The sequence below is a fragment of the Amblyomma americanum genome, chromosome 11 (genome assembly GCF_052857255.1).
Source record: "Amblyomma americanum isolate KBUSLIRL-KWMA chromosome 11, ASM5285725v1, whole genome shotgun sequence".
Lineage (NCBI taxonomy): Eukaryota > Metazoa > Arthropoda > Arachnida > Ixodida > Ixodidae > Amblyomma > Amblyomma americanum.
The window spans coordinates 10,077,678-10,105,134 of NC_135507.1; the positions used below are offsets into that span (position 1 = coordinate 10,077,678).

Sequence of the window (27,457 nt, forward strand, 5' to 3'; positions counted from 1 at the left end):
GCGTGCGCGTGCTCCCGCAGTTCTATCGTCCTTAGACATTCAGAACTCAAACATTAGGTAAATATAATTATGCTATTGTCACGTAGTGGTGACGGCAGTCGAAGCACAGATGAAGACGGACGAAAGGGTCTTCTAAAAGAAAACTGTTTATTTGGCTTACTTACATCCAAAATGGACTGAATCACTCGGCGGCGGCGAAGCGACAAGCGTGCTCGGCGGTCGTCGAACAGAATGCCCGCCGCTGTCGGCCGTGCTCAATTTAAAGCTGATAGCGAACTTTCGAGATAAAGAGCGCAAAGTTACTAGAACATTCCGGAACAACGTAGAATCAGCTTTGCCTGGCTGCGATCAATCGAGATAAATCTAGTCGCGTCTGCGTCGCAAACAAAGCGATAAGGTGGTGTCGCGGCAGATTTGAAAAACGAATAAACACTGCAAATATTCGCGGCACTATAATGATCTTTTTCTCGATAGATCTTTTTTTTTTTGCATTTCTGCTTCGAAGGGACCATCATTGATGAAATCCTGCGAAGTTAATAACTTTTATACGTTTTCAATGCTTGGATATTAACAGGGGTTAACAGGGGCAGCTGTACGGGGAGCTTCCTCGGCTGTGTAAACGGTATCGGCTTGTGTTAGAATCGAAAGCTTTCAATTCTACATGCTGCTCAGAGACACTGTTGCACAGCCGTCGCGGCGTCTCAGTGGTTATAATTGGCTACTGCTGACCCGAAAGACGCGGGTTCGATACCGGCCGCAGCGGTCGCATTTCGATGAAGGCGAAATGCTAGAGTCCCTTGTACTGTGCGGTGTCAGTGCACGTTAAAGAACCCCGCTACTGGTGGTCGAAATTTTCCGGAGCCCTCCGTTACGGAATGCCCTTAGCCTGAGTTGCTTTGGGACGTTCAACCCCATAAACCAGAGAACCGAATACCGTGTGGTGTCCGTGCACGTTAAGGAACCCCAGGTGGTCGAAATTATCCGGAGCCCTCTGCTACTGCGTCCCTCGTACCCGGAGTCGCTTTGGGACGTTAAACCCCATAAACCAGAGACCCGGTACTGTGCGACTCCCGTGCACGTTAAAGGAGCCCAAGTTATCCAAATTATTCGGAGCCCTCCATTACTGGGTCCCTCATAGCATCTGAAGTAAAGTGGTAGCCCAGGTTGTCATACGCTTTGTGACAACCTGGGCTACGACTACGGTCGCAACGATCACACGGTTACGTGCCTGGTGACTGGTCGCGTAGGCGATGCTGGTCACGTGATGACACGTGACCGGCCAAGAGCCTGGATCGGGATTACGAACACGCTATTAATCAGCCGGGGAGGGCTGCGTATAACAGATTCATTTCGCTGTAACACGCAGGCTGGCGAATGGGTGAGCGGACTAAGTGTATTAGAATATCGATTTTACTGAAAACCTCTTGCCTGGCTGGTATTTAAATCGAGGAGGCGTTGTCGTTACTCGGCGCGACGTGACGAGACTTAAGCGTACGCGCTGACTGCAAATTACGTCAGAGCCGGCATGCCTAGTGAGCAATCGTTTATGCTAGTCTAAAGTATTTAAGGAAAACGTCTCACTGGTGACCTAGCTTTACCTGTAGCGATCGCCGAAGCAGGCACGGCTAACACGTTGCTGAACGCAAGTCTGTAGTGGCCTGAAATTAAATTCGCACAGCTTAATGAAGAATAGCTGAAATTTATTATTGAAATTATTGAAGTTTTGTTATGACCAACGGCCCGCTTCTTCGTTTAAACAGCCCGGCACCCCGTGGAAGTATAAAATCGAGCGATCGTTTCAAGCTCCTTCCGTCATCGTTATGGTGCCTTCCTTCTTCGCTTTATATTTTGGCCATCCCGGTCGCTGAGATGACAATGACGTGGCGGGGATAAGATGACCAGTGATGCGTGTTACCCAAGTGTCGCCGTAACCGTGTGACAAAGCGTCTCCTTTTTCGGGTAACAAGCAATCACTGCCCACTATATGTGCAGCCTGCTTCTTGCAGTCCAGACACGGGCGTCTGCGAAAAAAAGGATAGGAAGATAACTGCAACACCGTGCGCGGTTTAATGAGGCTCCCTCTCCCGGAGGATGGATCAGGAAGTAAAGCTCGCGCGCAGCCTCCCCCTTACCCGCGTTCCGCAGTTGCCTGTCCGATCTGCCAACTCAGCTCACGTGATTGACGTCAGCGCCTAGCTCTGATCGCTGACTGTGCGTCACTTGCAAGTGAGCCGCGATGCGCAAACATGCGCGGTGCTGCGTATCGCGTACCTCGTGCAAGCAATAAGTAAAAAAAAAATTAGTGGTATAACAGGGGTTGCGCAAAGTCCTTCCTATCCCAGGATTCCGAGACCGTCAGGCTGCACTTCGGTCGGACTGGCAGCCGTGATCCTAGCTCCACCTTCTAGAGGGGCCCGGAGCCAACCGCAGCAACCCCAGCGATGGCAGGCTGGAACCCCGACGAGGAGCGCTGTACGCACTGCAACCCGCCAGGAACCTAACCACCTCCCATTCACGCGGCGAACGGCCTTAACCACTCGTCCACGGGTCTGGTGATTAACAAGGGTCTCAGGGAGCTTATATACGATCAAGGTCCTATGATTGTCAACACGAAAGGGGGGGGGGGGGGGAGGGTTGCTACTCTGGTTGCGAAATCTTCTCAGCTGCCCGTGCCCCCCCCCCCCCCCCCCTCCCCCCTTGAGAGCAGCCACTTTGCAGGCTAACCTGGACGCCATAACACAGGCGGCACAGACTGAAGGGGGAGCCGACTCAGACGACTTGCGGCTCACCTTATCGGCTTTTTGGTTGACGTCATAGGCGGATCTAAGACAGGAGTGCGGGGAGGGGGAGTTGCGGAGATGGAAAAGGCAGGCAGGGCCTTATTGTAGGTGCCGTATTCAAATCAGACTTTTATTTTCATGCTCACCAGTGACATTGTGCTGAAACCTCACTTCCTCTCTCTCTGTCTCTCTTTCATTTATTTTTACTACGAATGAAGTTTAGGATGCGCATTGTTGTTGTTGGACGCTCCTCCTCCACCTGCACAAAATAGTTTTCCCCATGTTCGGCTAGTTATTTTCTTATTACGTTATCCTACGACACAGACGACGTCGGCTACGCCGTTTTCGCGGGGAAAAGTACCCTCACGCCACTTTCGTTGCGAGCCAAAAATGAAGATTGGAGACAGGGGCGAGCCCCACTTCCGCGTATGGGTGTGCGGCGCTCGTGGATCACCGAGCACGTGGTGTGCTGCAACAGCCAGCTGCGTGCGCGGAGGCGGCGCTCTCTTGTGTGGGTTGAGTTGGAAACAAGCTTCACCTTCGCGAAGCCGTTGTACGCGCATCGTTCGCAAAGCGAGAGGTGGGGGGGGGGGGGGGGGGGGGGCAGGGCACATGGAAATAGATTTAGCGGATGGCAGCTGGTTACATGACTGAGTATTTTTCTTTGGCTTTCATATTAAAGGGGCTGTGAAGGGGGCTCTAATATTAAAGTTGCGGCCTGACTGGGATATTGAAGCACGCCGCTTCACGATTAGTGTCCAGCAAGGATTTTTTAAACGCTCTTTGTAGAAGCTGAGTTATCTGTAGTTAAAATTTGAGTTTCAGCGTCTTTGCGCCTTTTCCTCTCGTCACTTTTTGCACGCTGGAAGGCAGGCGCTCCTTCGCCGACCCCCTCTGGGAGCGGAGCTTCCCGACCCGCCGGAGATAAGCGGCTTATTGGCCGCGGCCACGGTAGCTGCCTGACGTCTGAAAGAATCTAACCAATGGCCACCTCTCACCTTGTCTACGCAGATGCGGGGGGCGGAGGAGGGTGCGAGCATGAAAATGTCGCTGGCAAGGGCTCGCCAACTTTGACGCGTGGTTGTGGGTCGTCTGCTGCGTGTAGAAGAGTGTTATTTGGCTCTGGTTTTCATGGCAACACAGTGCAGCGATTAAGTGAGTTAATGTGCTGTCCTCGGAAGGCGTTTCAGAGCCCCTTTAAGTTGAGAACATCGCAGCGAGTTGTGAAAAGCATAATGGTGTGTTTACGCTTTAAAAAATTTACCCCCTTGAAGGTGTAAAAGAGGGTACTCAGGTTTAACGCCCTTTAGGGTGTTCATAAACGCTATTGTGATGGCAATGAACAACGTAACACCATTAGGGTGTTCAAGAACACCCTTAAAGTGTAGGTGAACTCCCTCTTAGCGTGTTATCCCCTGAGACAAGAGCTGTGCACCTTTAAGGGTGTAAAAATTTCAAGAGAGCAATGTTAGGGGAGAGAAATTAGAGGAGTTGGTTAGGAGACGAACGCGAGTTTGACTCACAGTCAAAATCAAGAAGAGCAATTGAAGGTGCATGGGCAAGGCATGTAATGCGAAAGAATAGTAACCGATGGTCACTAAGGGTAACGGATTGAATGCCAGTGAAGGCAAGCGTAGCAAGGGTCGGCCCGGTGCGTCAGGTGGGTGGATGAGGTCAGGAAGTTTTGCAGGGGCCAGGTGGTCGCAGCTGGTCAAAGACAAAGTTACTGCAGGGGGAGAATCACCTGTCCTGCAGTTGGTGTAGCTTGGCCCATGATGGTTATTTCCCCCGTTGGTTTACGTAAGTATAAACTTGCGGTAGAACGTAGCTGGTAGTGCGGGGAGATTTGACGCTGTCGTACGCTTTTAGTTTTATTTTTGCCGTTTGGCATACAGGGCGTTTAACTGGACATGTCTACCCTGAATACTCCTTTGAGGGTATTACTGGACTGCAGGCTTCACCCTATGTGCTGTGGTGGGCTTTCGTGACACCGACCTCGCTTGCTTCGGACTTCCGGTTTACTCGAACCAACGTCAGATGTGTTAAAGAAGCCTCCTCTCAACTTTTGGTCTTCTTCGAGTGGGAATCTTCGACAGCTGACTGTATGTACACGGTCCTACAGAAATGTCGCAACGCTCACGCTTCCTTCCTTGTGGGCTAAAGCAAGGTTTCCAACATCTATAAAGAAAAAAAAAATCGCTCGTTTTATTCTATTGCTATCGGGGGAGTTGCTCTGTGCGGGTAAGGTTTTGCGTCGTTTCTTGTTTGCGCGCGCGCGCGCTGTTTATATGGGCCGTGTACACCGGCGGCGCATCGGTGTTTGTCCGTCTCGCCGTGCACAGGCTTCTTCTCCTGCCTGCGACCTACTTACGCCACGAGCAGGCGTAGACTCGTGTAGATGCGCACTGCTCGCGGGAGAGTGCTTGTCCGATCCTACGGGCGATCGTTTGTTATCGCACAAGAGGGGGCGGGGGGAGGTTGAGGATGAGAACACCCGCTGCGCGTTCTGTTCTGACTGATGGACAGACAGACAGACGGACGGACGTCTGGCCGCTTTTTCAAACCGCAGAGAATTTCTAGCTGCGTGCTTTAGCCACCGCTGCGATCTGCTCGTGAAGGCGCGCGTACTACTCGAGCCAAAATCGAGTAAAATGGTGGTAGGTCCACCAGCCAGTCCTCATGACGAGCGGTTATTCCGTCCGGGGGGTGACTGTGGCTGTATAATTAGTCCCCGAGGAAATAATGGTTGATGTTTTGAGGTACTGACGCAGTTGCTTCTAAAGGACTCTAACACTTTCGCCCCTTTTAGTCCCTTTCGACTCCGAGCGTACATTAGAATGTAAGGGAATTGCTCGTTTTATCGAAATACACTGAACCTCGGAATATTTCCATAAACACGTGGGACAAATTAGCGTTATTTTCCTGTGTCGAGCTCGGCAAACTTTTTGTCTGCAGATGTGTAGCCTTGGCCCAAGGTCTTGTCACAAAACAACCGACCATGAAACTCAAAATCTCCTGGAGAGACACTGAATTAACCCATCGGCTGTATGACATTGATAGTTTCATGGTCGCCAGACGTGCCCCTGCCACACCTCTCTCTGTGGCCTGAATGCCTCCTGATCAAGGCTGTGCAATCATTTGGCAACAGAAATAAAAGAACGAGCTGGGGACTCGGGCGCGAGCTGCAGGACTGCGCCGAAGCGTGCGAACAAAACCAATAATTGTTGACGCATAGCAAGACTGCGCGGAGGGGGCGAAATGTGTCGCCCAACGCTAGGGCAGAACTGCTTAAGCTCTCAGAGCACGCACGAATGGTCGCCGCATCGGCGTCTGTGCTCGATTTCGTAGCTTGTAGCGAATGCGGCTAGGACTGCATTGCGCGGCGTCTTCACTGCTACCTTCGAAGTCATAAAAAAAGGAAAAAAAAAAATTGTTGGCGGAGGTGGTGCTTACAGAGTAACCGTGGATTAGAAGCCTTATCGGAAGAATAGAAAAAAAAGAAACAAAGGGTAAAAAAAAACTGTACCCTCGGCGGGATTCGAACCCGCAATCCCCGGTTTAGGAGACCGATGCCTTATCCGTTAGGCCACGAGGGCGATGCTGTGCGCAGGCGCAGAAATCGTTGACCGAGAATGCGAATTCAGTCTCGTAGACATTCAAGGTTATCTGCTACATTTCCGATTTCGATTCGCTTTTTACAGGAAAAAAAAAAAAACTCCGTACCCTCGGCGGGATTCGAACCCGCAATCCCCGGTTTAGGAGACCGATGCCTTATCCGTTAGGCCACGAGGGCGATGCTGTGCGCAAGCGCAGAAATCGTTGACCGAGAATGCGAATTCAGTCTCGTAGACATTCAAGGTTATCTGCTACATTTCCGATTTCGATTCGCTTTTTACAGAAAAAAAACAAAAACTCCGTACCCTCGGCGGGATTCGAACCCGCAATCCCCGGTTTAGGAGACCGATGCCTTATCCGTTAGGCCACGAGGGCTTTTTTATTTTTTTATTTTATTGCCGACTTTGACATTCAAAACACACAAGATGAACGATTAAAACGTGTCGGCAGACCTTTGCCTGACACGGCATGTTAAAATTTTTTCAGTCTTGCCAAATCATCAAGCACATCGATCCATTTTGACTGTTCAGGGAGGGCCTTATACGCCTCCCTAAATCGCACAACATTTTGAATGAAATGTTCCCGTACAGGTTTCACTTGTTCATCTGCATTGTTAAACTCCATTCTGGTTTTCCACAAGCTGTGAAGTCCCAGGAGCATTACTGCATCAAATGGAAAATCATCTGTTTTGTGAAAAGGTAGAAATCTTTTGCCATATGCATCTAATGGTAGGTCTTTCTTTAAAGTTCTCTGAAGGACATCCCAGAAAAAAATGGGGTCCCAACAGTCCAAAAACACATGTTCAATGGTTTCCGGTTTGTGGCAGAGGAAACAGTTTGTTGACCAAGGGAGGAAAAGACCTTTATCGTGCATCCACGTTTTCACTGATAAGGTATTAGTGTGGAGTTTAAAGAAAAAGGATTTGATCGCTGGCAATATTGGCATCTTCTTAACTCTTTTAAGTACATCAGCTCCTGGGCCTGCAATGTGTGGCAAACGATATATCGGCAGAGGAAGCATTGTGTCCACTAAGTCCACGTACAATTTTTTTTCCTTGACATTACACAAATACTCCATGGAAAACCGAACATGCAGCATTCTGTACGCGAGCACAACTTCTTTAAGGTACCCTCTTATCGCACCATTTACATGTACCGAACTTACAAGAAGGTCAGGAAGAAGTCGACAAAGCCGTACTTGCATTACGGTCCGGAGGAAGACATCATTTTCATCCCGTAGGTACATGAAACGCGAAACAACTTGTCTCAAAAATAAATGCGCCAGGCCAAGCCCACCTTTCATCACAGAAAGAAACAAGTTTGTTCGACTCGTCCTTTCCCAGGTCGAAGCCCAAATAAAAACCGCAAATACACGATGAAGTTTTTGAATGCTTGCCCGGGAAGCACTGAGCACATTCATCACATACCACACTTTAGCAGTAAGGAACAGGTTGCAGATAATGGCACACGAAAACATCGATAACTGTCTCCCTTGCATCACTTCTTTCCTTGGCCCTCGATGCTTGGTCAAGCCAGTACGGATCTGGGTCCCGGTAACTGTCAAGGGGTACTCCTAAATACAACGCTGGAGTGGTGGACCAGCGCATCCGAGAATAGTGTTCAGGCGTGACGTCCCAGCCACTGTGCCGGAACCCGTTGCTTTTTTCCCAGTTGATCTGGGCTCCAGTGCAGCTACAAACTTTGTGCACTACGTTCGTTACCTCAGAAATACTTTCTGTATTTGCACAAAATACAGCGATGTCATCAGCATAAGCCAAGATTTTTACGAGCGCTGATTGCAGCCTGAAACCCGTTATGCATTCATTATTCCGGATGGCCAAGCAAAGTGGCTCAAGGTACGCCGCGAACAGCAATGGCGACAGGGGACAACCCTGTCTTACAGAAGATCGCACTTGCAGGCTGCCAGTGAGTTCGCCGTTCACAACAATCTGAGTCGTACAGTTTGCGTATGCCATTCTAACACCTTCTGTTATTATTCGGCCAACATTCGCATGCTCTAGTACGGCAAACAGGACGTCATGAGACACCCGGTCAAAGGCTTTTGCCAGATCTAGTTGTATCATCGCCACTCGGTCATCAAAAGAGTCACAGCATTCTAGTATGGACCGCGCCACGTGTATGTTCGTAGCGATACTTCGACCTTTTATGCCACACGTTTGGTGCGTGCCTACAATCGATGTTATAACACTCTGCAGTCTCTTCGCCAACACCTTCATGAAAATCTTGTAGTCGACGTTTGTGAGGCTTATCGGGCGATAAGACCCCACCATCAGGAGCTTTTCAGCATCATCGGTTTTAGGAATGAGCACTATGTGCGAAGTTGTGAAGGACAGCGGAACACGTTTTTTCTCATAAGGCCACGAGGGCGATGCTGTGCGCAGGCGCGGAAATCGTTCACCGAGAATGCGAATTCAGTCTCGTAGACATTCAAGGTTATCTGCTAGATTTCCGATGTCGATTCGCTTTTTTTACAAAAAAACTCCGTACCCTCGGCGGGATTCGAACCCGCAATCTCCGGTTTAGGAGACCGATGCCTTATCCGGTAGGCCACGAGGGCGATGCTGTGCGCAGGCGCAGAAATCGTTGACCGAGAATGCGAATTCAGTCTCGTAGACATTCAAGGTTATCTTTTTTTCTTTATTGCCTGGCTTTGACCCATAACATTTACACAAAAAACACTCAACAAAAACACACAAAACGCTGCTAGATTTCCGATTTCGATTCGCTTTTTACAAAAAAAAAAATCCGTACCCTCGGCGGGATTCGAACCCGCAATCCCCGGTTTAGGAGACCGATGCCTTATCCGTTAGGCCACGAGGGCGATGCTGTGCGCAGAAATCGTTGACCGAGAATGCGAATTCAGTCTCGTAGACATTCAAGGTTATCTGCTAGATATCCGGTTTCGATTCGCTTTTTACAAAAAAAAAATTCCGTACCCTCGGCGGGATTCGAACCCGCAATCCCCGGTTTAGGAGACCGATGCCTTATCCGTTAGGCCACGAGGGCGATGCTGTGCGCAGAAATCGTTGACCGAGAATGCGAATTCAGTCTCGTAGACATTCAAGGTTATCTGCTAGATTTCCGATTTCGATTCGCTTTTTACAAAAAAAAAATTCCGTACCCTCGGCGGGATTCGAACCCGCAATCCCCGGTTTAGGAGACCGATGCCTTATCCGTTAGGCCACGAGGGCGATGCTGTGCGCAGAAATCGTTGACCGAGAATGCGAATTCAGTCTCGTAGACATTCAAGGTTATCTGCTAGATTTCCGATTTCGATTCGCTTTTTACAAAAAAAAAAATTCCGTACCCTCGGCGGGATTCGAACCCGCAATCCCCGGTTTAGGAGACCGATGCCTTATCCGTTAGGCCACGAGAGAAAAGCTGTGCGCAGAATTCGTTGACCGAGAATGCGAATTCAGTCTCGCAGACATTCAAGGTTATCTGCTAGATTTCCGATTTCGATTCGCTTTTTTACAAAAAAATTCCGTACCCTCGGCGGGATTCGAACCCGCAATCCCCGGTTTAGGAGACCGATGCCTTATCCATTAGGCCACGAGGGCGATGCTGTGCGCAGAAATCGTTGACCGAGAATGCGAATTCAGTCTCGTAGACATTCAAGGTTATCTGCTAGATTTCCGATTTCGATTCGCTTTTTTACAAAAAAAAATTCCGTACCCTCGGCGGGATTCGAACCCGCAATCCCCGGTTTAGGAGACCGATGCCTTATCCGTTAGGCCACGAGGGCGATGCTGTGCGCAGAAATCGTTGACCGAGAATGCGAATTCAGTCTCGTAGACATTCTAGGTTATCTGCTAGATTTCCGATTTCGATTGGCTTTTTTTACAAAAAAAAAAAACTCCGTACCCTCGGCGGGATTCGAACCCGCAATCCCCGGTTTAGGAGACCGAGCCTTATCCGTTAGGCCACGAGGGCGATGCTGTGCGCAGAAATCGTTGACCGAGAATGCGAATTCAGTCTCGTAGACATTCAAGGTTATCTGCTAGATTTCCGATTTCGATTCGCTTTTTTACAAAAAAAAAAAACTCCGTACCCTCGGCGGGATTCGAACCCGCAATCCCCGGTTTAGGAGACCGATGCCTTATCCGTTAGGCCACGAGGGCGATGCTGTGCGCAGAAATCGTTGACCGAGAATGCGAATTCAGTCTCGTAGACATTCAAGGTTATCTGCTAGATTTCCGATTTCGATTCGCTTTTTTACAAAAAAAAAAAAACTCCGTACCCTCGGCGGGATTCGAACCCGCAATCTCCGGTTTAGGAGACCGATGCCTTATCCGTTAGGCCACGAGGGCGATGCTGTGCGCAGAAATCGTTGACCGAGAATGCGAATTCAGTCTCGTAGACATTCAAGGTTATCTGCTAGATTTCCGATTTCGATTCGCTTTTTACAAAAAAAAAATTCCGTACCCTCGGCGGGATTCGAACCCGCAATCCCCGGTTTAGGAGACCGATGCCTTATCCGTTAGGCCACGAGAGAAAAGCTGTGCGCAGAATTCGTTGACCGAGAATGCGAATTCAGTCTCGCAGACATTCAAGGTTATCTGCTAGATTTCCGATTTCGATTCGCTTTTTTACAAAAAAATTCCGTACCCTCGGCGGGATTCGAACCCGCAATCCCCGGTTTAGGAGACCGATGCCTTATCCATTAGGCCACGAGGGCGATGCTGTGCGCAGGCGCAGAAATCGTTGACCGAGAATGCGAATTCAGTCTCGTAGACATTCAAGGTTCCAAGGTTATCTGCTACATTTCCGATTTCGATTCGCTTTGTACAGTCGTGAGCAAAAGTTTGCGGTACGCGAACTCGCGAGAAATAAAATGTTTTCGTGCTGTCAGCGGAAGCAAGTTAATCAAGTTTACACTAGTCGCAGCAAGCTTAAAATCATGGGAGGATGATGGGTGCTCGATCCACTTGTCCAAATTTCAGCTCACTGTCTATAGCAAAACAATGCAGAGAGAATTTTTTTTGGGGGGGGGGGCGGGGGGGAAGGGGTCCGCATTTCGCAAACTTTTGTCGATGACCGTAGGTGGTTTGCTTTACTTTGCTGGACTTCGCTGCGGTTCCATATGGCACATTATAGTCCACAAGCTCATGAGGTGCATACCCCCCCCCCCCCCCCCCCGTTTTTTAAATTATTACTGGCTTCCTTTTGCTCGTCAGCGTGTTGAGCTTCCACTAACGTTGTGCAAACGTTTGCTGGCCGACGGTCGGATATGTACAACCATGGTATTTGGAAAATGCTGCAGTGTTGGTAAATGAAGGATATGCCATTAGTAAGGTTTAGCGAAGCGGAGACTTGCAACCCGGAATTGCGATGCCGGTATTCCGGTAGCCCGCATATTAGAGAGTTATAGCATATCGTTAACGTGTTTACTTTACCGTTTACCTTGTTACCGGACGCCGTACTTTCCGGTTATAGCGCTGCGCATGCCTGAAGACGTTTTAGCGTACCGTCGCTCGTAACAAGTTTCCGTAAGGTTAAACGAGTGATGATGATGGCAGATGCCCCGGCTTTTATTGAAAACAAAAATAGGGACGCATTGCAAGCATTTCTTTGAAGTGCGATGCTACGTGCACTTTAATAATCCGTTTCTCTGCATATAAAGACGTGCCCACTACACTTCAGCTAACAGCCGACTTAGCGGCTTTTCATTTCAAGTGCGCCCGTGAAGCTATAGGCACCTTCACCTACCCTGGCCAGTAGACAATTTCACTACGTAGAGCTCAGTAAGTTTGCGCACTCAGCGCACGTTGCGTTGCGAACGGTGTAAAAGAATCGCAGCTTCTCCTCGAGTTCTAGCTACCTTGAACGATTAATAACTAGACGCCCCACTCCAGTTGTAGCCAACACAGTGCTGTGCGCGTGTATTTTAATTCCTCTAAAATGAACTAATCACGCGCACAACCTGGACAGATTTCTTATTGTGTAAATAGTTTGTGTATATTACTTCTCCCCCTACCCTCTCTTCCTGTTCCCTCACCTCTTCCATTGAATTTCTCCACTCTGCCTGCTATCCTTTATTTCCGCTGCCCCAGCTCAGGTGCTTCAGTATCGATGGCAGATGCCGGGGCTATCAAAAAATCTTTTCCTTCCTTTTTACTATTACTTTAATTAAAAAAAACCACTACCACCACTACCACCACACCTGCCGCATCGTCGCTTCTTTAGATGTTTGGATGCAAACACAGTGGCGCCGTCTAGTGACAGTAGGTCAAAGCGCGTCAACTCTAGGCTGGAGAAACTTCTTATTTTCTGCAATTACTATTGAATATAGTAAGGGTATTACCAGTTTTTTTCAAGCGAAAACTATGAAAATGTAGGAAAATGTTAAATCTAGCACAGAACTGAAGAGCTGCAGTGTAGTTACTATTTGGCTATGTGTAGCTATGTACGCGATATACGTATAGTTAGGCTTAGCTGCTCAAAAATCGGCAAATTATCTCAAAACCATGGCCTAGGTGTTACTCAAACCTCGACGTATGAGTGAGAGCGTGCAAATGAAAAGCGAATGCCTTCATTTATGGCGAGAAATGGCGCTGAAGAGCGCGGCGGCGCTGCTGCATTTGATCCGAAGCGGCAGTGCAGTGCGCCGGCTTGTTTGTTTACGAGCGAACGCTAACTCTCCGCAACGCTGAAAGGGATTTTGTAAAGTGCTAGCGGGCCGGTAAGTGGCGGCGCATGCGCAAATGTCAATAGCCGGGCCCGGTAAACGGTAACGTAAACACGGTAACGATGCTCTCTAACTCTCTGTTGAGGCTTTTAGCAGCGTGTACCGCCAACCGCTACTCCGGCCGCCAACCGCCAGCGCACACGCGCAGATGGTGCCAGGTGCCGGCACCTGTCGCCTCAAGGTGGTCTGCGCATGGCGGCATGCGGTACGTTGCAAGTGTTAGCGGCGGTCTGAATACGCTATGCTAAAGGTTTCTGTTTTCGACTAAGGTTGTATAATAACTGTCCAGCGGATCGTAAGCGTCGAATAGGGCAGGGATTCACGCAAGAGGCGAAAGAAGCGAACCGTGGCGTTTGCATTGTATTTCGTTTATTTGTTTTTTTTTCTTTATCAGGACAGCAGTAAGATTCCAGGCGCCGGTTCTATCGAAACGGTCTCGTATAGTTTCGATCTTGCAGAATTACCAGCTTCTTTATACACGTCCGAGCTGCATAATATAATACCGGGCCTGGATGATCTCTCGTGCATTGTTCTGTTTTTGTTTTTTGCCGAAAACGGACGCCCCAAACGATGCCCACTGTAATACATTCAAGCGAGTCAATATTTCACGTTTACGAAGTGCACTGTCGGCCTTTTTCTGTTTACCTCATCTGCTTTTCTTTGTCTTTTCTTGCTTTGTCTTTCGACTCTGTCATTGTGTGCACTACTCGGCGGCTGTCAGCGGATACTTAACTCGTCAGCCGATAGGGCCGCTTATATGAGGCACTCAGGCGCAATCAACTGCACGCACAACGGTAGCCGCTCTCTCCTCATTGTCTTGACGGCCGCGGCGATTAGTGGTGTCATTATGCAAATAGGGCGCAGCACTGCTGTATGCTCAAAGCGCTCGCTGTTGCTTGCGTCCGTGTGCGTGGCTTACTTTACTCCCTTGGTTTTATGTACCGCCCTACCGTTTCCTATCCATTGTTTTCGCTGTGATGCGCGAAGATTTGTGCGCCTCGATGGACCCACCTGTCAGACCCAGCTGCGCTTCGACAGACTCGGGTTATCCTTTTGAAGTCCCGGGTTAATTGCATTACTTTCCTGTCCTCTGGTTTCCCCCTTCAACTGTACACATCATGGCGGCAATCTGGTCCAGTATACGAACAGGAAGACAGCGTGTCCTTTCCGCAGGCAATGTTTTCTCCAGTTTTGTGTCGATATTTTAGCGTGCAGTGATGAGGCTCAGTTATATTATGATGAGCCGCTGTTATATACAAAGCAAGAAAAGCTACTCATAGACGTCGACGAGCGCGATTCGAGCTCATACCCTTGGAATCATACGGAAGGTTTTCGTTGCTGTCGTGTTCAGCTGTATACTGCCGACGTCATTAGTGGCGCATGAGTCGCGACAAAATTAGGTACACGTGCAATATAGTATGTAGGCTGGACTGTGAGGCATACGCTGAGTCGCATTCTGTGTTTTTAGTGCATTTAAAATTGCGCTGACAGGCAGCTGTGGGTGAACTGTATTTGATGACACGAGGCATCTTCAGTTCCGTGGGCAGTATGGAGAGGTTAGTAGGCCACACCCGACATGCATGCATACATACAGTCGAAGTGGGCGAGAGTATGCATGCGTGCATCCTGCGTTTGCCTCAAGCACCGTCGTTACGTAGATCAGAAACGCGGGAAGCTTTCGTGATTTCCCGGTGCTTTGTTTTGAGGTATGCACGGGACGCAATTTCACGAAATAGTGTTTTTGCGAAAGTGCTAACACGTATTTGCTTTCTTTGTTGTTTTTTGTTATCGAAATTGGTCGAGGTTTGATCTCACGCCAAAGATGCTTCCGGTGCATGTTGAGGCAGCATCGGCGGGCCTAATTGGCATCGCGAAGAGGCGCGGAGTGGGAAGATATCTGTTGTGCCATGACGCATCCTGAACATTAAGCGCTATGAGTGTCCATGGGCATCCATCAAGATGGCTTGTAGACGCCATCATGATGTGCTGGCGTTGCCGCATGCAGGATGGAATGGATTGTCTTCCTTGACCCGGTACCGACAGCGACGTGTTAGCTTGATTTTCTGCTACGTTCTTTTCTTAAAACTCAAAGCAAAAACATTTCGAATTCAATTTCCTTCGGCAGTTCGTGAAAAAAAAAAATCTCCCTTGTACTTTCTTCGTTTCGAAGTCTGTTGGCTGCTTTAGTAACATGCGCACTGTGTGTACGCTGAATGCGTTTTTTTTGTCTGCTTTATACGCTTCAGTATGCGGCGCAGCTTTTTGGAGTTGCAGTCGGGCTTGCGTGTGCATGGGCTGTAGTGATTTGTGTGCAAATTTCGCTGTCCCGCACGGACGGACGGGGCCTTTCGGCCTTTGTTTTTCGGAACAGACGCGGCGGGAAGTCCGGCCGGGCCCGGTCTGACTGACGGCCGGGCGCGTGCCAGTTTGTTGCCACGCTTGTCTGCCTTTTTTCCCGAGTGGTGGCGTGACATGAAGGAGGTGGGGCCATCTTTTGCAGTCTCTCGCGTCTCCTACTTGGCGTCGCACCTTCAGGAAAACGTCACGAATAGAGACTCAGAGAAGCGAGGCATCACACGAGGGATGGGATACGTGAAAAATGTTTTCCGATCGAGCACTAAACGCAGGAAAGTTGTTTATGAAACAAGGAACAGCAAAATGCTCTTATAATGAAAATGGTGTCGTAACCCTTTTCCGCTGCCCGTGATCCCTCTCGAAACTTCTCAGTTAGGGTGTCCACCCACTGCACGACAGCTACCTGGCTTTTCAGGACAGAAAACAGGACAAAATGACCAGCGCCTTCTTTGTGGGCTCCGCTTCTGATCTCGATGCCTATCGAACGGTGAAGTGACATTAGCCCTTAGAGGTGTTAACATCCATTGTTTGGTCGGGAGACGCCGTTTTGTTTTCCATTGATTGTGTATGTCTGTGGTATAGACGCGAAGCTGCTAAGTATTTAAAAGGGTAGAGAAACAAACATTTTTTGTCGTGTATTTTTGTTGTCGAATGATACTTAAGACATTAGTGAACTTGAATCACTACGTGAAATTCGCCTGCGCTTAGTGCCTAACTTATAATTGAATTTTGTTTTTCGTGCAGTTTCGTTTTCAGGTTCAGGAGCCGAAAGACCTCTGTAACGTCACAAGTGAGCACCAGATCACTTGACACATACAAAAACTGCAATGAGAATTCAGAAACTGCAAACGAAAGAAGATCTGGTAGCTCTTTGTTTACGTGCTGCCATTCTCGCTCCTGGAGCAGTTTGGCGTAAGAGTTTGAATCAGTTAAAACTACAGCAGTTATATTCCAGTTTTGTATGCATCACGTTATCTTATACTCCCTTGTGACGTCACAGCCATCGTTTCACAGTTGGAACTACAGAAAGGCCAAATGCAATCAATTTATTGGGCGTTGACGAATTTCACGTGGTGATCCATGTTTACTAATGTGTTGCAGGGCAAAAACACATTCCGAAAAAGTGGCGTCTCCAAACCTTTAGCTAGAATATGGCTTCTCTGCCCTAGAGCTGCATCCGACGATCTCGTGAGTCAGACAGGTGGAATTGCGCTTTTTATGGTTAATAATTGGACGTCGCAAAATTCAGTCTGTACAAACAAAATGGCGTAGTCTGTGTAAAAAAAAAAACGCCCTTAACGGCGAAGCTAGGGGAACATCGGGATTCGCGGATCGCGGTGAAACTCTGTTGTCTCAACTTTTCACTAAGGGTTGCATGTGGCGACAAATTGGAAGTCGCTCTCCTTCACATCCTTTACTTCTCTCTACCTGCAGGTGTGGCGCGCCTGACCACCGGCCGGTGACAAGGACGGAGTAGCATCGACTCCGGCGCCAGCAACCAAGTAAGCGTCGGCCTGTTTGGTTTGCATCCTGTGCCCGCGTTGCACGCCCGACATCTCCGCATACGTGTGCGTCGGTGGGAACCGAATGTTTAGCATTCGCGCTCCTCAAGCTTTCGCGCAGCAGTCGGCGTTCTTTCCCACGCTTTCGTTTCGTGCCTGTAGGATTTTGTGGTTGACATCGGGTGGGGTTGGAATTTTGTGGTGCGATTACGTGCCGAAGAACCGAGGAAAGAAAGACTAAAGCCTGGTTCGCATGCAGGCGGCTGAGAGAATTGAGTTATTGAGCAGCGCGCCGCGGCAAGAAATTTCCACCTTGTCGGATCCTCGTCGCCTTTGCCGCTGGAGCCGCCACGACGGCTTGAAAATGTGTTTTTGCGCCGCGGCTGCAGACATCGCATGCATGTGAAACAGCGTAGCTTCGTTTTAAGCTGTTTTATTATATCGAGGTCTGCAAGAATGTGGGGGAAGGGTCGGCTTTTTTCCCCCGTTTAGTCGGTGTTTTTTCTCTTTACCAGCTGCGGCATTCTTTCTCGGAATTCTTCTGTGATGGAACTTGTGGAAAGGTGTACTACTTGCTTGCCAGTTACTCTTCTTCGAAGGTTTGAAACTTAAGCAGTGCCGCTGGGTTTGATCACTACGCATGGTCTTTCTCGTCTCTGGTTCACCTCAAACTGTATAGTATATCAAAGGGGCTGCTCGAAGGAGTCCCCTGACCAGAAGGGACACTTCGAACTAGATCTCTGTACCTGGCGCGAATATTTCCTTTGTTTTGGACGTCGGGTGTTGTGCGCTGACTTCGTCCGATAGATTTCAGTGGGAGCTGTATTTACACGGGGCAGTTTTCCCCCGCTTCAACCGCTGGTTGATGATCGAGGTGGTCTATATAGGCGGCAGACATTCTCGCCAACCGAAGAAGATTGTCCATGGCTGTTGGCGTTTCACTTGTCGCGGCAGCACAGTCGGGTTTATGACTATGACAGACTCTCTAGTGAAGGGAGCCAATAGTCGGGTACAACTCAAGTGGTGGATGCCCCTCAAAGGAGGCCCTCCGGCCAATGGCGTCCATCGGTTGTCACGACGTCATAGATAACCCCCTTGCACCTGCTGTAGCGTGACGCCGCCTCCTTTGAAAGGCATTTGCCGCTTCGCACTTGGGCTGTATTCGACTACAGTGCATTTCACCTCCGTCGAAACGCGGTCACCGCGACCTTGGGCTCGCCGGTCTGAACGCCGGAAGCACCGCGGCAGGGTTAACCAAACAAACCGAAGCCTCGATCCGCTCATCTCGCTGCTGCGTAAGAAAGAGTTGAGAACAACGTACCCGCAAATCGTTGGAGCTCTGAGCTGCATACGTAACTTCGGTCGTAGGATCGCAACGCGCCGGAGATGTAATCCCGGCGTTGCGGCGTTCCCCCCCTCTCCTTGGCACTCGCAGCAATCTCTGTGGTGGATCTGTGCGCATGCGCTGTAGCTGCGAAGCCCGCGCCGTGTGCCACATTTTCGGCGTGATGCACGTCTCTGATCCAATGGGGAGCTATCGAAAACCGGGACTCGTGTACATGTCGCCCTCTGTCAGGTTTGCCGTCGGATTGCATTCTTTGCACACAGCTGGTTTCATTCTTCGAATGCCTGCCTGCCGTACAGCCTGCCAGCATAGTATAATGCAGTCTTGGGTGGGTGGGGGGTGGGGGGGGGTCGCTTTTTTCGCACGGTCTCATTCGATGCGTTCGGTCGCTCACGCCCGTTCGACTTTCGTTTCGGTCCGGAGTTCTAGCTCCGTGTACGCTTTTCTTTTAGTTATTTTTTCGCGTTCCAGTTTATGGTAGAGGACAGAGGAAGAAAAAGCTCCCCGCCCTTGCTCACATACCTGAGCGCCTGCATTCGCAAAAAAAAAAAAGATCACTGCGGCTACCCGTATTGGAAGAATGCGAAAACGTTGACTCCTCGACACTGGTCGCCTTTCAAATTTGGCGCCATGATTGTCTCCTCGTTCACTTGATTGATTGCTTATCGATTAACTGTGTTTATACCCTCGTTTCACCCCGGCAACCATTTCGTGTTTTCATATTTTCCGCCACGCTTCGTTCCCGCCCACTCACTATATACCCCTCCAGTCTATTTACCCGTCCATTACCATTTGCTTCTCATTAATTGCCTAGTTGCCTCTAATTTATCATTCTTTTTTTTCTACCTCCTGGTTACATATCGATCACTTACCACTGGTCACGTGATTGCCCATTTCGAGTTTTCAAACTTGGCGCCACGCTTTGGCTCCCTTGGCGCCACGCTTTGGCTCCGTCCACAATTCCGATTTTTTCAGATTTGGCGCTACGCTGTAGCACCGCCTACTTCCGGCGTTTTCAAATTTCGCGGCACTTTTGCTCTCTCCTCGCCCACTTTTTGGACTTGTTTGGCTCTAACTATTCATCCGATTTCAAAATTTTTTTTCGGGCAGCATCCTCACATTATCCTCTTTCGATTACCACTCGTTTGACGCTACCTCTTTTGTGTTACCCACAACTGCTGCCTAGCCGACACATTTTGCGTACACGGTCCCCGCTGACATAGCCTAGTAAAGCTTTCGCTTTAAAACAAAAACGACCTTTTCTCTGGAGAGAGAAATAAAATAGGTATTCTCCTCTCCGGTTCCTAACTGGCGGTCCCGAAAACCACCGTCGCAATAGCTTCCCTCCTCCTCTCTCTTTATGGGCCGCCACCGGCGGCGGAGCTTTTCCCTCTTCCCCGTCCTCCGAACGCCACCGGCAGCGGAGCGGCAGGAGGGTCAAGTGTATGTGCCTCACGTAACGGTTATGTAACCGCTTCCTCCTCCTCCGCTTCCTTCGCCGCAACCGGCCTGCTTCCACATCCTCTCCAGACCCGGAAGTGCCGCAGACGCCGCCGCCGCCGCAGGCCAGTGCGTGTGTGTGTTCCGATGCAGCGTCAAGTTTGCCGTCGGCCGCGGCGAGAAAGGTCGGCCTGCGAGGGGGAAGACCGTCTTCGTCTTCTAGGCCGCCGGGACGGGAGAGGAGAAACAGGGTACGGGGACTGCCGGCGGCGCGCTTTTGCTTGTTGCGCCTGCACCCCCCTCTCTCTAATTCGCCCGGGGCCGTTTTATGTGCAGCGGTGCAAGGGCCGGCTGCGGATCGCTCTGTGGCTGTGTATCCTGGCGGTTTGTGCGCTAGTTGTCGCACTTTCTCGGACGCGAGGGCGCACGTGAGGAATTACCGGCCGGCTGGTTTCGCCGGCCCGGTTTCGTTATTCCATTCTGTTTGTTCTCTGGCAGGTGTTTGCGTAACGACCCCCGCCCGCTGCTGGTACGCGCGAATCATGTCGTTCGGGGTTTCTAGGCGAACATGCCTCGATGACGGGACAGGTCGCGGTGCAGGTGAGCTGTCCGATTGGGGGTGAGGTGTGGAGCAAGGCCTTATTTATTTTCTATTTTGTTTTCATTTTGCGATGGTACACCCTAAACAGAAAGGAGTGAAGAGGGAGTAAACTGTCCTCTCACGCACTGCCTTTGATTAAAGCGGATGCGCCAGAGGACGGCTTACTCCCAAATAGGCGTATTTCTGTTCAGAGTGTAGGTGATGATGTGGGCTGCCTGCTGTGGTGTGAAGGGCATGCTGGGTGCAGGACAAAAATAATGGTAGTTTTTTCTGCTCTGCGTCCGTACAGAGCAGCAAAGGAACATGCGCGAAGAGCGCGAAAGCAGTCGCACAGCTGCGCCGCCTGCTTCATGCACATGCTGAAACCACTATGCCATCACAGCAAGGTGGGTGGGAGGTGGTGGCATATGATCCCTTTGCCGATGCCGGGTGAGCGCCTCTTTTGCAATGGGTGTACACAAATTCCCCTTTCGTAGAACTCGACTTCGCCGGAATGAGATGCTTGCGAAAATGGGTCTCGGGCCGCACCGTTACTAACTTTCCCCAGCCATTTCGTAAGGACGTTTTATCCCAGTAAAAGCCGAAGCCTAGTCGATTCGAAAAAAAAAAGAAAAAGCGTTATTGATTGGAGGGGGGAGCCGAAACCGAGCATCGAGGGAAAGCTCATGGTTGGTGTTAAGTGGAAGCCCCCCCCGCACCTGTTACCAGGAGCGATCATGCCCGGGGAAGGGGGGGGGGGGGGGGAATCGAGGAATGTACGTCGAGGCGTGACGCCCGCTTAGGGTGAGAGCTGTGCATTCCACTGGGCTCGGACCGGCGAGCCCTGGGCTCCGCCCACTAGTACGTACGATGCATTTGCTTTGCTATTGGTCCAAATTGGGCGAAAGCTAGATTACTCAAGCTCCGCCCAATTATCGAAGGGGTTAAAACCCGCGGGAAACGACGACTTGAGACGAGCGCGCCGAGTCTCAAGCTCGGCCGTTTTTAACAGCCTTTTTTAAATAGCCTTTCTTTATCAGCCTTTTCTTTAAACTGCCTTGTCATCACCACCTTGTATTTCAATCACGTCTTTAATAAATAAGTTTTGCTTTAAGAAGTTGGAATTGCTGCCCCAACCGGTAACGTGTCGCCGGACGAAGACCTGAAGTGCTCTTCGTACTGCTAAAAGCCGTCCCCATCCGAAGGAGAGCAGGGAAGTTTAACTGGTGGGTACCCACGGGCGACACTGGGGTCAAACCACTTCTGAATATCGGAAAGCTCTTTCTTTTTTTGGTTGTTTCCTTGTCTGGAGGCGAAGGTTGCTAATAGCAAGATGTCCTTTCTCTGTGTCGTCCGTACTGTGGGAATGGCAGCGGAGCTGGTCACCGACCCACATTATGAAATCGCGGTCTTGTTTCGCGGCGCATGAGATTTTTTTTATGGCCTATAATATGTGGTTGTGATGCGAGCAATTTCGTTCCTGCCTTCCTGATTATTTATGATTAATTCCAGCAGGTGCAGTCACCCAAGCTTAACGTGCAGTCAACCTTTTTAACGACGACGAAGAAAGCCACCTCTCAGTCTAAAACGTCGCCCTCAGTTCGGAACAATTTCATCGGTGGGGTCGTTGTTCCCCTGTTCTTACCCAGTCTGCCGCTCTGTAGATTGGTTCCTCGGTTGTTGGATTGTGCGGCGCCGAGCACGGTTGGGGCCCGCTGCACGCAACTTCTGGCTTGCGGACCGGCCGGTGGAAGGGCGGCGCGAAAGAACAGTTGAAGGGAAAAGATGAAAAGAGAGTGGCGCCATGCCAATAGGGACAGCGCTCTCCCCCTTCCGTCCGGGGCCGCCCCTGATGATCGTTCGCGCTGCAAATGAGGGACGCCCTCCTCTCATCTCTCTTATCCCCTTTTCCGATTCTCTGGGCCGCGCGATTGCTATCGCTCCTGCCCGCCGGATCTCGCCTTCTTCGCCTGTCAACCGACTGTCCTGGCTGGCGCTGTCCTGCTGCGGCCGCCTTGTGCCCCTGTTCCATGGGTGCATACGCTGCTTTGTGGCGCATGCCTGTGTTCCTGTTTCCTGTGCGCGTGTCTCTCTTTGCAGTGTGTTTCTGTGCCTCTGTGACTACGTCCTGTGTCCCGCGCCTATGGCCTTCTAACTGTGCCTCTGTCCCTGTTTCCTGTGTGCATGCGCGCGTGTGTCGCCGTTCTTTGTGGATGTGTCGCTTTGCGGCGCATGCTTGTTCCGTCCTCTGCGTCCTGAGTAGCTGTGTCCCTGTGTCTGTGCTCCTCTGCCTATGTCTCTGTTCCTTGTGCCCGCGTCCCTGTGTCCTCTGTGCACGTGTTCCTGACCCTGCCTCTTCTCTGTTTCCTGTGTGCCTGAGTCGCTTTGCGTCGTGTGCCCCTGTGTCCTGGGTGGGACAGAATGCTGGGACATCGAGTTTCAGTTCGTTGACACGGCCAAATGCATTGCTGACTGGGATACCGTGTGTCAGTGTTGAGGTTGGGGGGCTTCACTGCTCGCGCAGTCATATGTGCGCCGCGTGTCTCAGAGTGGGGGCCTCGATTTGGTTAAAAAAATCATTCCAGGGATAACGGAGTGCTGTGTGGAGATTGGTCCCCGTGTCTCTGCACCCTCGGTGGTCGAGGGTAACGTTGCTGAGCAAAGCGTTGTAGCCTCGCTCCCAGGACGAAGTCCAGAGAAGCGTCCACCGTCATCTTGCGCTGCGGAGGTATTGCCGTGATGCGTCTGTGCTGGGAAAGGATGCTGTTCCTTCGTCGCTTTGCGATATAGTGCTGTATTGGTCCCAAGCTGCCTTTCCTGGGCATGCAGTGGAGATTGTCTTCGATCCTTCAAGTTGGACATTCCGGGTGTCCACCGCGACATTTCCCTGGGCGGTAGGAAACGTTCAGAAGCAGACGTCACGCGAGGTAATTTCCAATTGATTCTATTCGCCGTGGACGAGTAAGCGCATTCACGTGCGCTTTTTGTCTCTACTCCTTCGACGTGGGCCATCGTTCGCTATCTCTGTCTCCATCTATTATATATGCTCGCCTTATCTGCTCCTTGCATCTGTTATATCATATCTCTTAGTGCGCATTATCGTATTCTCTTCATATTAATCTCGCCTCTCCTCTGCCCCTCCCCTCCCTCGAGAGGAGCCATTCATAATTCATTACATTAGTTCCGTAAACGCTGCATCATTATCGTTACACTTCACCTTCATTCCCGTTCATTTGTAGTCATTAGGCTCCGCAATCTACAAGAAAAGACGCTGAAGCTAGATGAAGGAAAAAGACAACACAGTGACATTGAGGAGAAGAAGAAGAAGAAGAAGACAGTGGGGATTCGCTCGGGTGTTGTGCGTTGTAGGCAGACGTTATGATGGCAACAAATATATCGCAAAATTTAGCACGGTAAACTTTATGGCCCTTTCCAGACGGCCAACTTCGTATTCGTGAAGCGAACTTCTGCGCTGGCCGAAAAGACTCATTCCTTCGTTGAACTGACGTAGGGGATTTCTTTGTTGTTTGCTGCGGTCTTCTTGGTGTGTCGTATTTCCGAAAATGGTCCCAGCTACAGACAGCGTTCTTATTTAGTGCTGAACGCGCGACCACACAGAGATATAGAGAAACTGGTGGTGGTTATTTGCAAGAAGTTCCTGTTTGAGTTAATTTACAAACTATGGCACAGCCTAGGGCGGATCAATGGGTAAATTGGAGGTGGGTGGCGTCTCATGTGCGCAGTGCTTCAATTTTTTACTTATTTACAGAAAAAAAGAGGAGTCAGTGTAGTTCATCGCTAGATATATTGCTGCAGAAAGGGGGCTCTGTTCTTAATTCCACCCCCGGTAAAGCACTGGGGCCTTCCATTTCCCACATTGTGCGTGCATGACGTATGCTTTCAGACCGCCGGAAATTCGGTCTGATTCTGTTGCCCAAGGCGATGTTTTTTGTTAAATGAACTCGAAGAGGCGCACATTGGAAGCTTTGGGCGCGGTACGTTTCGAGAATCTGAATGCCTTAATTTTTTTTCTTATCGTAACATACACAATCGGTGGACTTGTTGCTCCACGAACTGAGCGATCTGCAGGCATACAAAGCCGCCCTGCTTCTTTTCTCTCTGTTCCTCCTCCTCTCCTCGACGCTGGAAACTGCGTCGTTCTTTCCTCTGGGACGCATGCGGCCAAGCCTAGCGGCAAAGCCCGCTTTCGGCGCTGAGTTGGCTTGCCTTTGCCGACGCGTTTGAAAGCGCCGTGGGGTGTATGCTCCTCCGGCGTTGACAACTCGAGCGGCAAGACGCGGGAAAGGGGCCGGGGTGTCGCTGGCCTTAGTCAACCCGAGGGATTAATGCGCCGCAACGCCTTCTGGCCGCGAGCAAAAGTTGGCATGCTGCCTCTTCGTGGGATTCGTCAGGCGCACCGATAGAGAGCGGTGACAAGAAAAGGGGAACAAAATAAGGGGTATGCATTTTATTTTGAGTTCATGGCCCTAACTGTTGTGTGAGAAAAAGTAATAAACGCAGGAAAAAGATGAGAAACACGCCGCAACACGCAGTCATCATCATCATCGACTCTTCGACTGACTTGAGTCCCGTTGCAGGACAAACACCTCTCCCCGTGACTTCCAATTATGTCTGTATCCGCCGTCCAGAAATGTGTACTGGCCAGAGTGTAGCAGGAGGAAGGGCTTTTGCTTTGAATGCAGTCTTACCGTTTGTTTTGACGGGCCAATGTTTAACGGGCCCCGTTGCAATGCGAAGTTCGGGCGCAGTGCACGCTCAGCTAGCACAAATTCTCTGGCATTGTTCGACTTCTTCCTGCGGGGCACTTTGCGCAAGAACTATCCGAAGGTTACCCAAGTATACCTCCTCCTCCTCCGTTTCTCGTGGGCTTCTTTCGTCCCGACGCCGAGCTCGTTGGCATGTGAGGGCATTCGTGTACGTGTGGGGTGGCATATGGGGGTAGCATACGTGGCGTGATGTATGATGGGGTGTAGCGTGATAATAATAATAATTGGTTTTTGGGGAAAGGAAATGGCGCAGTATCTGTCTCATATATCGTTGGACACCTGAACCGCGCCGTAAGGGAAGCGATAAAGGAGGGAGTGTAAGAAGAAAGGAAGAACGAGGTGCCGTAGTGGAGGGCTCCGGAATAATTTCGACCACCTGGGGATCTTCAACGTCCACTGACATCGCACAGCACACGGGCGCCGTAGCTTTTCGCCTCCATCGAAACGCAGCCGCCGCAGTCGGGCTCGCACCCGGGTACTCCGGCTCAGTAGACGAGCGCCTTAGCCACTGAGCCACCGCGGCGGGGATGTCTGGCGTGGAGTGTGCTGTGCGGTGTGACATGTGGCGTAGTATTTGGTGTGTTATACGACGACGTGTTGTGGCATGTGATGTGTGCAGGTTGTATCGAGATTACCCAAGGCGGAAGGCAGTCGAGGCTCTTGTTTTCAACTGAAGTTTCCTTCCTCTTTTATTCGCCTTATTCCTCTCCCCTCCTAACCCTTGTCAGTGTTCACGTGCGTCTCCCTTTCACCCACCTTCGTTCGTTGCGTCTGGCGTCGCTGTGAATCGGGGGTGCACACACTTGGAGTGTGCCCGCCGGACGGCTTCTCTCTCCAATAGCGCCGTCGCATTGGCCGTTTGTTCCCCTTACGCTGCCTCGCCGCTTGAGACCTGCCCGGTGGCTTTGCTTCTCCTCCCGTCCAAGCCGCGGAGATTCGTCAGAAAAGAGCGCGCAGGGGTTTTGCGTTTTTGAGGCGACCCGCGCGCGCTTCGGCAGGAGCGCGGGACTATAGTCAAGAGAGCGCGCGCGCGATGTCGGCGGCTGAAATCGTTTCGTGGCCCCTTATTCCGCTTACCTCCCCCCCTTTTCTCTCCTCGCGATTTCTGCCGTCCGGCCGCCGTCCCGCCTTGTTCGGTTAGCGCCGTGCTCCTTTGTGGCGGGGCCGTGGAGCTCACCCTCTGCAGCTGTCTCCACAGTCGGATGAGGGAGGCGTCCTGCTTGGAAACCCGCGCGGTCAGAAGCCGATGAGGGGGAAGCTGGTCGCGTTTTTGCATGCGTGGTCGGTGCCCCGCATAACCTGCTGGCACGCTTGTGTCTGTGTAGCGGAGTTGTTCCTTGAACTGTCTTCGCCTTTCCGGAAAGCAGGGCTTTCTTTTTCGGTTTTCCCAGTACAAGCTTTGTAAAAAAAAATGAAAATTGGCATTGAAGGAAGGAAATGCAGTAACTGTCTCGCCTTTTGCGTTTCGCATCCATCGAAGCACGGCCGCCGCGGTCGGGTTCGAACCCGGGTACTCCAGCTCAGTAGACAAGCGCCTTAAGCACTCAGCGACCGCGGTGGGACAAGCTTTGTACACTCATTGCCTTTTCATTTTTTAAATAATTTTGTTGCACCTCCAGCGCCTGCCTTGACTGTGTGCGTCGGTAGCGGCCGGAAGTGACGCGTTTTGTCAGCGAATAATAATAATAATAATAATAATAATAATAATAATAATAATAATAATAATAATAATAATAAGCAAGCGCATTCGTTTGCACTTGAACAGATGGTACTTTTAATCACCTATTCATGGGGTAGCTCTATCGAGGCACCCTTTACCTATTCGCACTGGCAACGGTGTAACCAACGCACTCATGAGCGCACACTGAGCGCCGGCGAGGCTCCTATAATTTTCTTCCGTGCTTCGAAAATTTCACAATTTTCTCTATATATTGAATACTTCCCAGCGCACATTCAAAAGTCAAAACGCTGAGGAAGATAATCACGTTTTGGGACCCAAATATTATATTCAAAACGTTTGAAAGAAGAAAAAAAGGGGGTTACGAGATTTACACACCGGGGTCCTAGAAAGAGGATATACCGCGCTTGCTCTCGCTGTTGTAGTGCGTATTCGCACGCACGCACTGCGAGCCTCGTCCGGACGGTGGCCATCGACGCCGTGCATCGAGCGCTAGCTGCTCCGAAGCAGTGCCGGGCAGTCGTTCCTCCTCGTTAGGTTCCGGAGCCGTTCCGCTCGCTCTCTTCGCCTGAGGCGGACGCTATCTGTCCGTGCCGTCTAATCGCCCTCCGCATCTGGCGGCCATTGGAGAGAGCGCGCAATAGGGAAAGGGTTCGCGGTCATGCAA

At 50.5% G+C, this 27,457-nt stretch overlaps 1 protein-coding gene and 14 non-coding genes across 18 annotated transcripts in view; 1 reads left to right on the top strand and 14 right to left on the bottom strand.

The window, feature by feature from the left end:
- LOC144110530 (membralin) overlaps positions 1 to 27,457 on the top strand; it is a 184,479-nt gene that overhangs the window by 46,047 nt on the left and 110,975 nt on the right. For 3 of the 4 annotated variants that reach the window (XM_077643522.1, XM_077643525.1, XM_077643523.1), the window contains exon 2: positions 16,893 to 16,960. The exons of the other annotated variant lie outside the window; for it this stretch is intronic. The gene's annotated coding sequence lies outside the window, so the exon portion shown is untranslated. The remainder of the gene's footprint in view (positions 1 to 16,892; positions 16,961 to 27,457) is intronic. 4 annotated transcript variants of the gene reach the window in all.
- Positions 6,304 to 6,376, bottom strand: TRNAR-CCU (transfer RNA arginine (anticodon CCU)). Its single transcript has one exon. It is a non-coding gene; the product is annotated as a tRNA-Arg (tRNA).
- TRNAR-CCU (transfer RNA arginine (anticodon CCU)) lies at positions 6,501 to 6,573 on the bottom strand. The gene has a single exon. It is a non-coding gene; the product is annotated as a tRNA-Arg (tRNA).
- TRNAR-CCU (transfer RNA arginine (anticodon CCU)) lies at positions 6,698 to 6,770 on the bottom strand. The gene has a single exon. It is a non-coding gene; the product is annotated as a tRNA-Arg (tRNA).
- On the bottom strand, positions 8,900 to 8,972 carry TRNAR-CCU (transfer RNA arginine (anticodon CCU)). The gene has a single exon. It is a non-coding gene; the product is annotated as a tRNA-Arg (tRNA).
- Positions 9,164 to 9,236, bottom strand: TRNAR-CCU (transfer RNA arginine (anticodon CCU)). Its single transcript has one exon. It is a non-coding gene; the product is annotated as a tRNA-Arg (tRNA).
- Positions 9,349 to 9,421, bottom strand: TRNAR-CCU (transfer RNA arginine (anticodon CCU)). The gene has a single exon. It is a non-coding gene; the product is annotated as a tRNA-Arg (tRNA).
- TRNAR-CCU (transfer RNA arginine (anticodon CCU)) lies at positions 9,534 to 9,606 on the bottom strand. The gene has a single exon. It is a non-coding gene; the product is annotated as a tRNA-Arg (tRNA).
- Positions 9,720 to 9,792, bottom strand: TRNAR-CCU (transfer RNA arginine (anticodon CCU)). Its single transcript has one exon. It is a non-coding gene; the product is annotated as a tRNA-Arg (tRNA).
- TRNAR-CCU (transfer RNA arginine (anticodon CCU)) lies at positions 9,903 to 9,975 on the bottom strand. Its single transcript has one exon. It is a non-coding gene; the product is annotated as a tRNA-Arg (tRNA).
- TRNAR-CCU (transfer RNA arginine (anticodon CCU)) lies at positions 10,088 to 10,160 on the bottom strand. The gene has a single exon. It is a non-coding gene; the product is annotated as a tRNA-Arg (tRNA).
- On the bottom strand, positions 10,464 to 10,536 carry TRNAR-CCU (transfer RNA arginine (anticodon CCU)). The gene has a single exon. It is a non-coding gene; the product is annotated as a tRNA-Arg (tRNA).
- On the bottom strand, positions 10,653 to 10,725 carry TRNAR-CCU (transfer RNA arginine (anticodon CCU)). Its single transcript has one exon. It is a non-coding gene; the product is annotated as a tRNA-Arg (tRNA).
- On the bottom strand, positions 10,838 to 10,910 carry TRNAR-CCU (transfer RNA arginine (anticodon CCU)). The gene has a single exon. It is a non-coding gene; the product is annotated as a tRNA-Arg (tRNA).
- On the bottom strand, positions 11,021 to 11,093 carry TRNAR-CCU (transfer RNA arginine (anticodon CCU)). The gene has a single exon. It is a non-coding gene; the product is annotated as a tRNA-Arg (tRNA).